This window comes from Aythya marila (genome assembly GCF_965140915.1).
Source record: "Aythya marila genome assembly, chromosome: 10".
Classification (NCBI taxonomy): Eukaryota; Metazoa; Chordata; class Aves; order Anseriformes; family Anatidae; genus Aythya; species Aythya marila.
The window spans coordinates 15803913-15810024 of NC_139051.1; positions in this window are offsets into that span (position 1 = coordinate 15803913).

Here is a 6112-nt window from a genome sequence, read left to right on the forward strand (position 1 = left end):
CAGGTTGCAGTGCTCCCATGGCACACATTTGATTATTAACCGCTCGCAGGTCGTGAAGTAAACGATATTTCCCCGATTTCTTGGGAATCACAAAATTGGAGTGTTCCAAGGGCTTGTTGACAGTCTTAGGTGCCCTTGTTGACACTGCTCTTGTACTAGTCCATAAGCATGTATTAGACTTTCCCGTTTTAGCGGCCACTGCTCAACCCACACAGGTTCATCAGTTTTCCATTTTAGTGGGATTGGGAAAGTCCAAGCAATGGCCATACCTATAAATGGTGGTCTGACGTAAGAACCATTCCCATCTGAGCAAGAATGTCTCTCCCTATCAGTGCTTGTACTCCATCTGGCAACGGTAAGACAGATACACTGCATTTTACAACTTTGTCACCTATTGTCCATTGCAGTACTGGTGATCGACGAGCAATAGTTATACCTCCTACTCCTGCTACAGTGGTACTGGATTCGAATGTAGGCCAATGCGGTGGCCAAGTTTGCGCACTGATTATTGTCACATCTGCGCCAGTGTCCAACAATGCCTCAATTTGCAGTTTCTCATCCTTTAAGCATACTGTGATTTTCTGTCGTGGTCTCTGCTGCATGCCAAGCGTTAATAACGCTACTTTTCCTGTGGAGCCAAATGCTCCGAGTCCTTGGTCCTTATTGACCATCGGTGGTAGAGATGCCGCCAAGTGTGGCAACGGAATTAATTGAGCTATCTTTGTATCCTTTGGTACATGCATTGGAGGAAACATTGCAGAAACCATAATCTGTATTTCCCCAAAATAGTCTTTATCTATAAGTCCAACCAATATTTGTAATCCATTCAGGGTAGCAGACGATCTTCCGATCAATAAAGCTCCCACAGGATCACCATTAATAGTAACTGGTCCCATAACTCCTGTCTTTACCCTGGTGGGTTTAGAGTCCAATAGCATTACATCTACTGCTGTTGCCAAATCCAAGCCGAGGCTCCCTCTGGTGGCTGGTCGGTAGACATTGGTGACAGAGCCGTTCCGGCTGCTGTCGTAAATGCCGCTTTTTGTGTCGTCGCGGGGCGGTCCTTCCCGCTGCTCCAGCCTTCCCGACGCACCATGTCGACAGGTCGCTGTGTTATGCATATTGGATTGGCAGTTCTGACACCACACTGATTTCGTTTTGCACTCTCGTCTCATATGTCCCATGATCCCACAGCGAAAACAACGCGGTCGCGGAGGACGGCCTCCGGGCGTTTGCAAAGGAGCAAGGGCAGCGAGTGCTTGATTCTGCGTTTGCTGCGCAGTCTCTCTTAATACCTGTGCCTGTTCTTTCATACTATCCCCTAGCTGTTTTATTACTTCTACCAACATAGCCTGCGGACCCACGGGTACCTGAGCCATCCTTTCTAAACCCTCCTCAATTGTCCAAGTTCCCGGTAACGTAGCTAATATACTACGAGTTGAAGGGTTGCAGTTTTGAATTGCACACTGCTTTAGAATAGTGCCCTTTAGATAATCAGGTACTCCAGCCGCTTGTATTGCGTTTGCTACTCGATCAATAAACAACCCAAATGGTTCCTCCCTTCCTTGCTTGATGCCCATATAGGATGGTATCCCCCCTGGCTCTCTAAATTTGGTCCAAGGCTCTCTGAGCCAATCTCATTGATTTTTTAGCTTTGTCTGGACCCATCAATGCTTGTGCTTCTAATCTATAATATGGTCCGAGCCCCATCAATTCCTCCAACGTGACACCATGTAAATGATCTCCAGGTGCCCTTATCGTAGCTACTGCCTCTTGACAAACACTTTGCCAATGCGCATTAAAAAGAAGCTGTTGATGTTGTGTTAGGATCAGCTTCATTATACTACGTATGTCCCCGGGAAGCAATATATTAGTTCCCCAAATATAATCTAACATTTGCCGAGTAGGTTCCCCCTTTAAACCAGAATCATTTACAGTAGATCGTAATTGAGTTAATAGTTTCCAGTCTAAATTTGTCATATTAACCGTCACATTCCCCTGTGCATCTGGTGGCGAGTATACTACCGGAAAAGCTTGTGTTAACTGTGTTGCCGTTTCATAATTCCCTTCACGCAGTGCCTCATTTCCTATTTGCCTCCATAGACCTTCTCTCCCCTGCGCCCCCGTTGTGAAGGGATTTGTATTCGATAGAAATAGGCTAGCACTGGTCCTTCCACTTGCTCCTTCCTCACTTTCTATTGGAGCGGTTGGAGCTGCTGGTAGTGAAAGCTTCTCCTCTGCTACAGAGGACATTGTCACAGGCACCTCCGAATTTCCCGAGACCCCCTGTGTAATGGTAAAAGTTCTAACGGAAGGTGGCAACGGGCAATCTGTTCCTTCCATATTTATTTGCTGTGGATTAACCTTATTAACCCTTCCTGGTGGTCCTAACTGCTCTGTTGCAGCAGCGGCAATTCTTTGTTCAGCTTTATGTATGCCTAATGCATTAGCCACTGCTCTCCATGGCTTCATTAAGGTTTTTAGCAGACTTAATATCTTTAATAACATCATCAAACAATTTGTCCCCAATTTACACCACTCTGTTTGTTCAAAAAACTGTATCAGGATTTGTAAAAACAACCCTGCGCTACTGCATATGCTAATAACCCTGATAATTCTTTTTTTTTTTTTTTTTTACAATCTATATCTAAAATGCTCCGCTTTTCTAAAAATCATCTGAGCAAATTATACGCCGCTTGTCTTTCATACCTTTATATATACAGTTGCAGCCTTTGCAAAGACCTTGGCGGCGCTTTTCCGGCGGGACCCTTTATAGGCTCATCCTGGGTGCGGGGACTCCCTTCCACCTTCCTGGGCTGCGTTGCAGGACCGGTTCCTCCCTTATTCCGTCGAACACGTGGCCCAGGATCACTGCCAGCAGTGTCCAAATCCCGTTCAGACCGGTCCCTGTTCGGGCGCCAATTTGTTGTCGACGGAAGGAAGACACAGACGTTCAATATGAGTGAACAGTGAACTTCAACTTTAATGGATAGCTCAGTCGCCTTTTATCTAGTTTGAACATAATCAACTCATACATATTGCAAAAACTAAGCTCAGGATTGGCTAACATTTTCCCGCTCTTTTCAGATAGTTTCTCCTTCTTTTAGCTACCATCCCGCCTTAGGGACTTTCCCAATCGCTCAAGGGCATCGTGTCCTTGAGCCTGATTGGCTCTCAGCCAGTTGCATACGTGCCCAGACTCTTGTGAGTTGAGTACGGTACTTTACTAGCCCATTGCCTCTTAACTGCCCAATATCCTCGTGTCCTATTTCAGTTAACCATTCTTCCACAAGCGAAGGCCCATGAGGTGTTCAGGTCAGAATCCATACGATACAAGCTGGCATCTGCCACATCCAAGTGAAAACCATGCTTAGGCGGGATTGTTGCACAATCACAATGGCACGCAGTTACAGCTTCTTGCCATCCCCACCTACACTGATCTTGGGCATCGTAACACACCACGGGGCCTTATCATATGCATGGGCTTCAAAAGGCTGTTGTTGACGATTTGGAATAATGGGGAGTGGTACGACGACCTAAGGTAGATACCAAGATGTTTCAAGCACAGGTTCTGCTCACCACCGATGTGGGTGTCTAATCCCCGAGGGTGATGTAAGCAATACCAACAAGGCAATTTGTTACCTAGCTGCAGCACACAGCCAGGCGGCACCAGGGTCCTCCCAAGGCTCCCCACTGCTGGACAGCAACAGCCCCAGCACCGCCAGCCAGGCAGGACTGGGGCCCTTCTTGGCTCCCTGGTACCCGACAGCAGCAGCTCCAGCACCCTGAGACTGACAGGAGTGGGGACGCCCCACAGCTCCATAGTGCCTGAGAGCAGCGGCGGCTCCAGCCACCGTGGGCCAGAGCAGAGGACAACCTGATCACGATTACAACATCCAGCCCCGAATCCTTCCAGCCAGCCCAGGAAACGCCACAGAACCAGGCACGTGCTAGCCCCAAGCGCTGGCCCCAATCCGCAGCCCCCAAGTCCAATACAGTTCCGAGCCAACCACCCCTGCTGCCCTCGCCCATCTTCCTCCAGGCTGATTGCTTTGCAGGGGAGCCCATGGCAGCAGGGACAAGCACTCTGGACATGCTCTGTCCCAGTGGCACACGTGGGTGACCACAGCACTGCAGCACTGGAGAGGAGGTTGGGGTTGGCAAGAGGTGGGACAGGTGAGAGCAGGGCTGGCAGCTGTCTTTGGGCTCTTGCGTGGCCTTGCCGTTAGCACAAGGACTTGGCTTCGGCTTATCGGGGTTGTTCAGGCCAGGCTCGTGAGCCTGCAAGAAAGGGAGAAGTTTAACGGCAGCGTCCTCCCCAGCAGGTTTGGGTCTAGGCGTCTGCCTGTCTTATGTCTGCTCTGGCACCGGTGCCTGTGAAGAATGACGTCGCGAGGTGCTGGGCCTGCTCTCTCGAGGAAGAACTACAGGCTGAGCACTGAGCCGGAGAAGTCCAAGGTCGCAGGTACGGGCTGGACACGCCTCGCACAAGCAGGACCGCTGTGGAACGGGGCGAGCGCCCCTCGCCTCGCTTGAGATCGCCTGCCTGCCAGTGGCGGTGGCCGTGCTGAGAGAGGCGTGGTGGGGCAGAAAGCGAGCGAGTCCCTGAGCAGAGGCGAGATTTTGGGAGGGCAGAATGAGGGACTCCAGCAGAAACTCGTGTCGCGGTGCTGGAGGACGTGGTGCTGCCTGTCTTTGTCCCATCGGACTCTGGGAGTTCCCCTTGCAGGGCAGACGGCCTCTCGGGTTCTCGGATTAATGCTTTCCTCGGAAATGATGATACTGCCGGGCAGTCATTTGCTCTTGCACCGGCCACCCCAGCACAGTCCGGCTTGTGAGACCGCAAGGCTGGTATTTGAGGGCTGCGTGGCACCCACAGCTAAGGCAAGCTGCTTTCTGGGGCACCAGGGATTGTTTTGCACAAGGACAGCTACTGTGAGGTGTACAGCCTTAATGAGGCTGTGAGTTAGCCTAGGTGAGCTGTGCCTGCGAGCCTTTCTGTCCCCGTATCTTCTCCAGCACAGCTGAGAGATGCAGTAGCTACAGAGAATGTTGCAGGTACGAGCAGGACATCAGGAACTGCAGGAGTGGTATTATGATTTTTATTTCCCTTGGGAATGAAACTGGGTCATCACACCCAGCTTTTGAAGGAACGTTATCTGGAAGTAGCAGAGCAGCGTTCCTGAAATGTAGTTTCACCCGAGGGGACGACTGTGCAGCCTCCCATTTGTATTGGAGAGCAGCTCAAACTGGAAGGAGCCCCTTGCTGTGGAGATGCACTCCATAGTGCTGGTGTCTAGGACTGTTAGTGAGGGCAGTGAGAAGGTAAATGGCTTCTTGAAGCTGTCTTCCCCCGAGCTGATCTGCAACCTGGAAGGTTGTTTTCCTGTAGTTATCAATGTTTTGCTTGTACCTGAAATGAATGGTTTGAGTGTACCTCCTGACTCCTTAAGCTTACTTTTCTCTCCTTTTTCACAAGGGATAGTGAACAGCAGGCTGCTGGATGCACTCTGGACATGCTCCGTCCAAGTGGCACACGTGGGTGATAACAGCGCTGCTACTCTACTCTGTGCTGGTGCGGCCTCACCTCGAGCACTGTGTGCAGTTCTGGGCACCACAGCACAAAAAGGACATTAAACTGTTGGAGAGTGTCCAGAAAAGGGCTACAAAGATGGTGAAGGGCCTAGAGGGGAAGACCTATGAGGAGTGGCTGAGAGCACTGGGCCTGTTCAGTCTGGAGAAGAGGGGGCTGAGGGGGGACCTCATGGCGGCCTACAGCTTCGTCACAAGGGGAGTGGAGGGGCAGGCACCGATCTCTTCCCTTTAGCGACCAGTGATAGGAACCAAGGGAGTGGGGTCAAGCTGTGACAGGGGAGATTCAGGCCTGGATATCAGGAAGAGGTTCTTCACAGAGAGGGTTGTCGTGCACTAGAACAGGCTCCCCAGGGATGTAGTCACTGTACCAAGCCTGTTGGAGTTTAAGAAGCTTTTGGACTGTGCTCTTAGTAACAGCAACAGGTAATAGTAACAGGTAGTAGTCAGAGTAGCTTTGAGTGCAGGAGACGCAGAAGGGGCCTTTCCAGAAGACCATTTTTTTTCCCAATTTCTTATT